We start from the raw sequence: 10,774 nt of genomic DNA on the forward strand, positions 1-10,774 counted from the left end.
TTCGATATCTTTAACGAGCCGAACAAAACAAGCACTCGATCTTTTTGTGCAATAATCCCCCAGGTCCAGAAAGATTAAAATCTAGAGGAGGGATAGCTCTTCCGGTCCTTTAACGAGCTGGAGGGCCAAAACTTGGCATTCTTTTCATATTTTACGAGTCATTTGAAAAGAGCTTAAAGAAGACTCGTCTTTTGAGGAACGAGTGATAAACAGGGATAGCAACTGATTCCAGGTACAGGTTGGAATTTTCCAATCACGGCAGTGTCACAAGGATGGCTAGGTGAAATCACTCTTCGCAGCTGTTCCTCAAAATGGGTAAACAATCATATGGAAGTGAACGATCAGCCAAATGAAAGTGGAGGTGGCAGGTGCAAACACGACCAAGGCTTTTATGGCTGATAAATTTACGATCACAGCGGTTATTTACCGGGATAGGTTCATTTTTTAGTTAAAAATGAGCTTAAACTCTGGAGGAAACATTCCTCATTGCTTATATTTATTTTTTAACGAGCATGAAGACCGCGTTAAAACTGCTCGGATCTTGCGTTTATTTTTTAACGAGCATGAACGTTATGCTAAAACTGCTCGATTACCCAGTCATAAGATAAGAGTGTCTCATGAAAGATCCCATTTTTTATAGAGCTTGCGCCTTACCAAAGCTATGCTCACTCTCCTTTCTTTATGCAAGTTTGGAAACGACTAATCCTACGAGTTTAAAGGGTTAGAGGTCCTAAAAATTTAAAAATTAAATAGTCGCCCCTTGCTTACACTCCAAAAGGTTTGCATGCCCCCAGGTATAAAGTACGATTTCAAAGTTACCTCTACTTCAATTCCATCGAAACTTTCGTTTCACCGGGAGAGGCTTACCTCTTTCAGGTTACCCAAAGATTGTCTCGTTAATCTTTCAAACAAAACACTTCCTCCGCAATGTCTACTAAAATAGACAGAGGTGAGTGACGACCCCCGCCCTCTCACATAACTTTGACAAAAGAATCTTATTCCAGAACAACCCCTCTTCCAACCACGGACGGGGTACGGACTAGTCATATTCTCCCGTGGAAACCTACCCTATACCCAAAGTTTTCCTGCCGAAGCAGGCCAGGATGCATGCACCCTGGGTTCCAGTCATATCCTCCTAGATTACTCGCGCTCATCAGGAGGAAGGACCGTGGGTTGAGACACTTCTTGCATGAATAGACCATTTAGGGATGGCACCTGACTATTTGCGATGTGTGATTCGGGAAACGAAAGTTGGTCCACGAGTTTGACCATTCTTCCTTCATGCGGAAAACACATTACTCTAAAGAGTGAGGAGACTACAGCTCCCATGCAATATATATAGTCTCGTCCAAGGAGTAGGTTATAATCCAAGGGTCCTTGAACGACCATCACGTTCATTTGAACGGTCTTCCCTTTCAATGTTATAGGCACATTGGGGAGGATCCCTAAAGGTCGACTGGTTCCTTTATCAAAACCTGATAGATTTCTCATCTCAGGTAAGAGTGCCGGCGAACCAAGCGCTCTCCAAGAAATAGAGGAAAGGATACTCACAGATGCCCCCTCATCAATGATAGTGCCATCCATTACCATTCTGTATATTTGACAAATAATTCTGAATGGCACACTGGCTGGCAACCGGGGTCTGCCTAGTTGGTTCCAATCAAAGGACACAACCAGGTTGCTTGGTGGTGGGACCAAATATACGGCCGGATAGCACTCTGATGAACTTCCTTCCTGCGACAAAGGAATGGTGGCATTGCCCCCTTGATCATCACAGTCAGTGCTGATGAAGAGAACTTGGACGGTGTCGTCTGTATTCTCCTCTGTAATGGTGTCATTCGAAGATGGAGCCTCTGAAGGCAAAACCGTGTCAACTGCCGTATCAACCTTTTGACTTTCGTCAGGCATGGATCCAGACGGTTCTTCTTCAATGAAAGGTGCTTCGGCTGACCATCTACGTGGCTCAGCCGGATTCTCAACTAGTGAGGGACTTGGCAGGAGTTTTTGATATCGAGGAGGAAGATTCGCTCGTAAAATCGAACGATCTTCCAGAACTCTTTTTGCCTCGTCTAAGAAGGGACAACGGTGGATGGCGTGATCACCTTCACACAGTCTACAGGGAAATTTAACTTTCCCATTCTGTCCTGGAGCTTCACTCCCACTAGTTGACGGTGAGCAGTCGACATAGCTATCAGAGGTCGATGCTCCCGAATTGTGCAAATGGGGGGACCAGTCTCTTAGTATCCGTGGGATACAGGGACAATCTCTGTGGAAGTGGTCTCCCCTGCATATGATGCATGGCGATTTAGGCCTTACAAGTGAGGTGTGTGGATTTTTGTTAGATGACATTTGCTTGCCCCCAGTCGCCTTAGGCTCCTTCTTCTTCTTTTCTTTCTTCTTCTTCTCCTTATTCTCCTTAGGAACCTGATTTTTTGATCGACCAGTTCCGTTAAGCGAAGAGGAAGGAGGGGAGGAAGATGAAGTGGAAGGCTGGGAGGCAACTCTTGTCTGATCTAACTGTTGACTTGACTGTTCAGGAGTGGTGGTATTCTGAATGACATTGGTCGAAAAGAGCCAAACTGGTAGGCCAATTGTCAATCCTGGAAGCGACAATGTGGCCATGTGGGGCGCACCAACATCTCCCCAAGAGGAGAAGGGACTAGGATTTCCACCCAAGGGAACTCCTTGGTTGGTGTGCTCCATCTTTTCAACCTAAAGATCAACGCAGGATGAAAGGGTGATTGTTCCGTTTAAAATAAATTGTTAACGACGCTTTTAGACACAACTTGCTTTTTCAGTTTTAAAGAGTCGAGAAAAAGCTAAAGATGACTCTAGTCTCCTTCGATGTTTTAACGAGCCCGAAGTGACAAATGCTCGGCTGGACTTTTTCTGTTATAGAGTCTGAAAAAGGCCAAAAGAAACTGCTCTGGAGATCTAGGCAGAGGGTGTGCCAAACCTTTCGCAAAACCACATAATACTTTTTACGGTACGGGTGGTCGATCTTCGTGAATGTTGTGTTCACTGCATTGCGATCAGTAGGGTGGCTGACACGGCTTCCTAAGGATAAAAGATATATGCCTATAAGGGTCTCCCAATATATACGCGACGGTACGTGGGAGCACAATCCGTATTAGCGCCACCGACTCTCAGGAGGAATCACCCACCTTCTTCGAGATCGACAGTCACTATGTTTAACGACGCCGAAACACGTCTCTAGCCTAGAACTCTATGTCATGCGTTATGTTACAAAGCGTTGTTATGTTCATTCAGTTTATTTTAGGTTGATCTTTTTAAAGTTTGCCTTTCAAGGTTCACCACGAGATGTATGATACAACTTCCTAAATGCAGTCTAAGATGATAAGCAAGCTTTACAATCTTTCAACTTTGAAAATCCTAGCTACTAAGGGAAAAGAGAGCGACTATCTTTTCTCAAAGAGCAATCAGCACACTCTAATGCACTTTCGCTAAATCCAACATGCAAACTTATCAAATGCAAATTGCACAATGCAGGTGTTTGTTTTCACTTTCTTAGTATAAATGCCTACAAAGAAAGCTTTTTGCACAACTTTGAATTTGCTTTTACAATGATCAAAATAAATAAGTTCACTTTCTTCGAAATCAACAAGGGTAGAAGAGATTACAATCACTTTGCGATTTTCGAAATAAAGAATCGTTTTGATACTTTGAAAAGAACAAATTCAAACCAATAAGCAAAAGTAACAGTATAATCAATCTGAACAAACAACCAAAGAACTCTCTTCTAAGATCACTCTCAATCAGATCTAAATCAAAGGCTATAGAAAGACTACTTTACTCATGCAAAGGAAGACTATAAATGACGCCACAAACACATAAAAACATTCACAATCTTTTTGTACAAAAATTGGGGCGGAATTCAAGCAAAGAAAAGGGTCATCAGACCAGCACCTATACTTGGTTAAAGGCTGCAAAAACAGAGATCAAAACAGGGCAAAAAAGGACAAAGAACCCCAGCTGCACAAGGCCACACTGGTCCAGCGCAGGTCCAACACTGTCAGTTTGAAATTTAGCGCAGGTAGCCCCTTCAGGACCTGCGTTGAAATGCAGACTGCCTTCACAGTGCCTGCGCTGAAGAGAGAAACTCTCGTTTCCCTTGGTTTCTGGGTCACAAAATGCTCAAAAATCAACTGTTTCAGGCCAAATCAGAAACACAAGCAAGGTATAAACAGAGGGATGCTTTGATAGGGTACTAAAGACTATCACAAGGATCACTCAAATCATTTGTGGATCTAGTTTAAATCATAGACAAGTCCAACATACTGGATCAAAGCAGCAACTTTTACTTTGCATCCGGGAAAGATGCAGTTCAAGAGTTGCTGTCAAGTCTATGAAGTAAACAAATGACGGAAACACAAACGAAATGAATAAACAATCTCTCCCCAGCGGAGTCTCCAATTTGTTGTGGGGAAAAATTCCTATTTAGGACGATCCTATCCACCTAAGGTGTGATAGTGCCTTAGCAACAAACAAATACAGCTATCATGATTTCTTCCTTTATGAAATATGAAAGAGAGGAGATCAGCAGACTTACCGTTATCTTCTGGTTGTCCCTCGAACTAGATCCTCTTCTCTTTGTGTGTCCACAGCTACTTGCCTCCTCGCTTGATCAAGAGAACAACTACTTGAATCCCACGAGATCACAAGAGAACAACTACCTGTGACAAGAGAACAACTACTTGCGACAAGAGAAGAACATAACACAAAAGAAAATATACATATTCATAAATGATTCAGGATTAGAAGTAAATCAAATATACTAATGCAATTACACAATCTACACCAGCATATAGGAAAGAATCAAGATATCTTTATTGAAAGTAACAGGGTTCAGGAAGAGATACAACCCATAGGGCTCCAACCCAGCATCTCCTTCCCAGCAGAATGGAATCCCTTCTTCAGCTCCTTTCAAAGCATAACACACCCAATGTTTCTAGCCACAAACCAACAACAATTCTTTGCAAATACTAAATTCCAGCCTCCCCTGACCTCATGTAGAGAGATCTATATATAGGAGTTTTGGAGAGAGGATGAGTCAGCTTGAAGTTGGTATGAAGCTGACTAGTGTCCTCTCCCACTTCAGTTCTTGAGTCCACTTGGAGGTTCTTGCTTCCACTTGGAGATTTGGAACCTCTTACTCATCACCAGTCGAATTCCCTGATCCAAGTGTCATTTTGGAAGATTCCTGGGCATTGACACCTTGAGAAATGACTCTGCCACTTGTCCAAACTCGCTCAGCGCAGGTAGCCTTCTTTGCAGTTGACATTCAATGCAGGTAGACAGTGGAGCAGTTGACATTCAGCGCAGATGCTCAGTGGAGCAGTTGACATGATCCAGAATTTCCTTGTTTTTGAGTGTTTTTAGGTGGAGAACTTTTGTTAGGTGCTGTGGTTTGCTGGCCTTGTTCCTCTAGGGGTAGGAACAACATGTTTAGGGACTTTGGATCCCTTGATTATTGACATTTCATGCTCAGTGATGCAAGGCACAAAAATGTCTATAACACCAGGTCACCTGTTTGGAATGTAATTCAGGAGTATGCAAAAAGACCAACTTCCTCAGACCATATCTCTACAAATATAGTGCGAAAAGATATGAAATTCGGACCCAAGATTCAACACGATTTCTTCTCAGATGGGATTTTTTTTTAGCTTCTGAAACGTTGCAGAAAAAAAGTTATAGTGAAAATTCCACGATGACCTGTTTGGAGCAACAAAACCCTAGAATCCAAAGCTCTGATACCAAATGTTATGAAACCAACTCAAGAAAAAGATAGAAAAGATAGATCAACGCCTTAGAATTCAGACTCTTCAAGGGGGAAACCTCCTTTACATTACATTAATGAACAATTCTTGGATGATTCAAATGACAAAACCTCCTTTCTATATATAGGGGTCTAAAGAGTCACAATATAACCCAGCCGACCTAACAACAATAATATAAAGCCACAAAAATAACAATAGAGGTATTCTATGGGGCATAGTAATAACAATATGGGGACAATAGGGGCACAACAATATTAATAAGGGATACAACTACAGTAGTAATGGGGTAATAACTAGTATTATAGGGACCCAACACCCCCTCTATAGGGTCCAGGGCAGTGCCTGAGGAATTATTATTTTGGCCCTATATTAGGTGGGCGAATCTACCTGTTATCACTGAGAATGCAGTTGTCAAAAATTTTTAGCTTGGCTTAAAGTCAGGGTATTTTCGCAGCGCCAAAATTCTTTTTAGTAGTTTCGCAGCGCTACCTGTTTGAGTGGTTTCGTAGCGTGCTACGAAACTGGGGATTTGTTTGAGTTTTCAGTGAAGGTCCAAATCCTAGCATGCTTATTGTACAGAGTTCTACTTCCCTCCAGGAATGTTGATGAGAGCAGTGGCAGAATGTTTAAGGAGACACCTTATGATGATGCAGCTATTGTAGGATTGCCATCAAATACATTAAGGGAGTTATCTCTGGATTCTGGCTCATGGGTGATTGTGAAAGATGTACATACTAATGTGGGAGAATTGCAGGAGATTTTGTGTTGAATCCTCTAGACAAAGAATCTATTAAATTTTATAAGTCATAGAGTGTTTGATATTTGGGATTGTCTTTTCACAATCTATAACTTCTTTCACAAAGCAGGGCGCCACAATGGATTGAAAGATTTGAAAAATATTTATGATAAAGTTCATGTTCCCGTTTGTTGGGTATTGGTGTTCAAAGTTGGATTAAGTAATAAAGGGGCTGCGCTTGCAAATAGCATTTCCAATTGGCTAAATGTGGCACTTCTATTAATTTATGTTAAATTTTCCCCTGCATGCAAGAAGACATGGACATCTTTCTCAAGGGAAGCTTTATTTGACATTACAAACTTTCTTAAGCTTGCTATTCCATCTGCAGTAATGCTTTGCTTGGAATACTGGTCTTTTGAAATGCTTGTTCTCTTCTCCGGTTTGTTGCCTAAGCCTGAACTTGAGATATCAGTTCTCTCCATCTGTCTTAGCACTGATGCAGTTGCATATATGATCCCCTTTGGCGTGAGTGCTGCTGTAAGTACACGAGTTTCCAATGAACTAGGAGCTGGACGCTCACGCACTGCACAGTTATCAGTGTGTGTCGGGGTTTTTTATGGCAGTCATTGAGGCTCTTATGATAGGATATATTTTATTCTCTGTCAGAAATGTATGGGGCTATGCTTATAGCAATGAAGTAGAGGTAGTTGAATACATTTCAACCATGATGCCACTGCTTGTACCCTCAACATTTATGGATGCCATCCAAGGTGTTCTATCAGGTATTGCTAGAGGATGTGGATGGCAAACGTCGTGCCTATGCAAATCTTGGGGCATACTATGTGGTTGGCATGCCTATAGCTGTCATTTTGGCCTTTGCACTGCATGCTGGCGGCAGGGGACCTTCGGCATTTGAGCACCTGTTCTGTTGCTAAGAACATTGCGCTAGCCAAAGGAAAATCTTATCAAAAATTTATCACTGCTGCACAGAAAAGGATATATGCGAGCACCCAAAAGAAGTTGATCAGGTTTTGGTTAAATGTGAGCGCCTTCAAAAATTTCGCATTCATACTCCAAGTGTTACAGACAGGCAGCGTTGTGTTTATTACTGCAGGGGATCACATTTTTTTTAGACTGGGATACACAGCGCCTCCTTCTTGATATTACTCTCTGAAACAAAAATGTTTTGGAGCTATCGTAATTACCTGGCTTATGCGAAATGCGTTGTAGCCGTTTCTTCAAGGCACATGGGTTTTAAGATGACCGATATAAATGCAAGTGTCATAAATATTATAAAGCATGTTGGTTCAGCATTAATGCGCATATTAAAGATATGAGAGTGCTCTTATGAAATACAGTGATTAATGCCATGTGTCAAATGGTCTTTATAAAGGTTTGATTGCCACAAGATCGCCATTGACACCGGGATTGAGATGTGGCACTTCTGATGGCCACCTGCATTAGCAAAATCACCAGAATCACGACAGATGCTACTTATAAGGATGATGTGCTGAGCGATGTTTTTTGTTTAGCTCACCGCGGTTTAGATAATGGCGTTATTCCAAATAAGACACAGAGGTGCGCCTGCCATTGAAAAGATATTTCCATGGATGCTCATCCCTCGGCTATCGAGCAGCATAAGAATTGGATCCGTTTCTGGTGAAATGAATGGGGGGGTGTCTACCATAGGGACTTGAAGCCAGAAAATTTGCTTCTGGATACATATGGAAATCTTAAAGTATCAGATTTTGGCCTAAGTGCACTGTCTCAACAAGTCAGGGATGACGGTTTGCTTCAGGGAGGCAGAGCTAATTAATTATTTTAGATCCCAAGAATGAAGTAATATTCCTGTAGTTGAAGTTGAAGTGCATTTTTAGGGAGTTGAGGTTGAATTGTTGTGCCAATTTTGGAGAGACTGTGTAGGGTCTTCCTAGAAATCATTCGCTCAGCCAAGTTCTGGAATATTTGTCCATATTGCTGCCTTTCAAAGCAAGGTTTCGATCAGCTAATTACACCCTAGAGGAGGACAAATGATTTACTTGCATTTCAAGAATTTGTGCCAAGTCTATCTTCAAAATTTGGAGCTGAACTTGTGGTCGAATTTACTACAACTAGTGGGCCAAAAATCTGTCTTAGGGACTGATATTTTCATGTTGATCTCAGATCTGAAGGTGCCACGAATTTGTCATTTCTGGGTTGAAATTTGCTAGATTAAATACTATAGTACCTTTGTGTTGATTTCCTGAGTATACCCAAGTGTTGGGAGGTGAAAAACAATTATTAAATCTCTGTTGAACACTGCATGTAATTGCTGATATTATTACTCTGAATGATGACCTCCATATGCAGTCATTTGCTCACTATAGTGGCTGGAAAAAGGGTAGATATACGATGGGGCAACTGCAGACTTGTGGTCATGTGGTGTCATCCTATTTGTTTTAATAGCAGGTTACTTGCCTTTTGATGATCCAAGCCTTATGACATTGTATAAAAAGATATATAAATCAGATTTTACATGCCCTTCATGGTTTTCTTCTGGTGCAAAAGAGAAATTACAAGATGAAGATGCAAGGTTCAAAGACTGGAAGAAAGGGTCATTTGAATGTAGCTACAGAGGTATTTGAAGTAGCTTCTTCTCTTTTTATGGTTGAAGTCCGCAAGGCTGGAGGTGATACCTTGGAATTTCATAAGTTTTACAAGAACCTTTCGGCAGGCCTAAAAGTATCTCCAGAAAGCAGAGGAATCCGAGCATGCTGTTTGAGTTTGTTTTTAGGAAAAGCTATTGACATTGAAGCCTGGCAGCTAAACAGGATTATTTGAAAATTGTTGTTCATTTGTTGGAATGAGGAAGATCATTAATAAATGTAGCACAGTGTTAGCAGAAAACCAGTGAGGAGGACTGTGTTTTTAAATCACACAGCAGTTTCGTAGCGCGCTACGAAACTGTTGTAGGTGATGATTTTAAAAAACGCAGAGCAGCTAGTGTAATACTGTGAGCAGGAGTTGTGAAAGAGAGACATCTGTCTATGCCACCTACAGTACATTCAAAAACATGGTAGTACTTCATGCCTGGGGTTGTTAAATGATTTGGGAACATGTTGCTACACTTTCGGAGAAGGTTGGGAGACATAGACCATTATAATAGGAGCACACCTTCCGGTCATTTAATGAGCTATCAGCGCTCTTAAACATCCTAAATCACCATCCATTGCACCTGTAGCTCAGCTATATCAGATTAATTGAAGGAGGACAGCTGTTAAAGCATTCAAGAAAGCATCAAGCATACGAGGAGAATGAAATTAGTATTTTATTTTGATTAGGATAGTGTGTAATTATAGTTCAGCATATTTGTAATTAATGCATTAGTGAGTAGCATGTAGGAATAATTAATAGCCACCTTCGAGGCTCCCCTCATGCTGGAGGAGGATGCTCGAGGTGTTTTAGTTTGCTTGCCTATATATGGGCCAAGGTTAGATGTAGAAAGGGTTGGACTGTTGATACAAAAACAAAGTTTTTTAGAGCTTATGTAAAGACTGTTACAGTAATGGCAAACAGGGTTTTTTCTTCCCAAGATTCTCAATGCATCTTTTTGTTCAAATGTGATGGTGGTTTAGTTTCTTAATGTTCTTTTTACAGCCTTGTTATGGCACAATCCCTCAGAATTCATATTATATGCTCTGACTTCCTGTGTGCTTGACAAGCTGTGGGTTTTGGTGAAGCATGTTTGAACATCACTCAGAATTCATTTTTTAATGCTCTGACTTCCTGTATGTTCAGCAGGCTTTGATTTAGGTAAATTATGTTTGAACCTCTGATGATGCAAAGAGCCTTGGCTTCCATGAGATGACTGTGATTTGGTTTATTAACTGTGAGAGACTCCATAGCCCAATGAAGACCAATTTGATGTATGTCCAGCCAGCTATATTTTTATAAATGTGTGAAGAGTTAGCCCTCTGTTGTTGTGATTAATTTTCTATCAAAAGCCTGTGAGAGAGCCCTCTCTGATTAGGAAGGCTAATTCCTAGTCTAAAGTCTGGTCTGAAACAGTTACATGAAGCCTTGCTTGGTTGCAGCCCCTAGTACTGGTTTTGTGATAACACTACCTATGGTTTTGTGCATGGATTTTGCACATGGTTTTGGGTGCCATGGTTTTTTATCCATGTTATTTTTTAGATCCGGTCAAGGGAACTACGATTATGTTCTAATCTAGGGTGAATGGATTTTGGTTTATGGATTCTTT

General features: G+C 41.2%; 1 pseudogene; it reads left to right on the top strand.

Moving 5' to 3' along the window:
• The window catches only part of LOC149238629 (protein DETOXIFICATION 16 pseudogene), a 50,599-nt pseudogene extending 43,130 nt beyond the window's left edge, over positions 1-7,469 (top strand).
• The last annotated feature ends 3,305 nt before the right edge of the window (positions 7,470-10,774 follow it).

The sequence above is a fragment of the Pinus tabuliformis genome, chromosome 8, assembly GCF_031772625.1.
Source record: "Pinus tabuliformis cultivar Carrire ecotype Pingquan chromosome 8, CPIR1, whole genome shotgun sequence".
Classification (NCBI taxonomy): Eukaryota; Viridiplantae; Streptophyta; class Pinopsida; order Pinales; family Pinaceae; genus Pinus; species Pinus tabuliformis.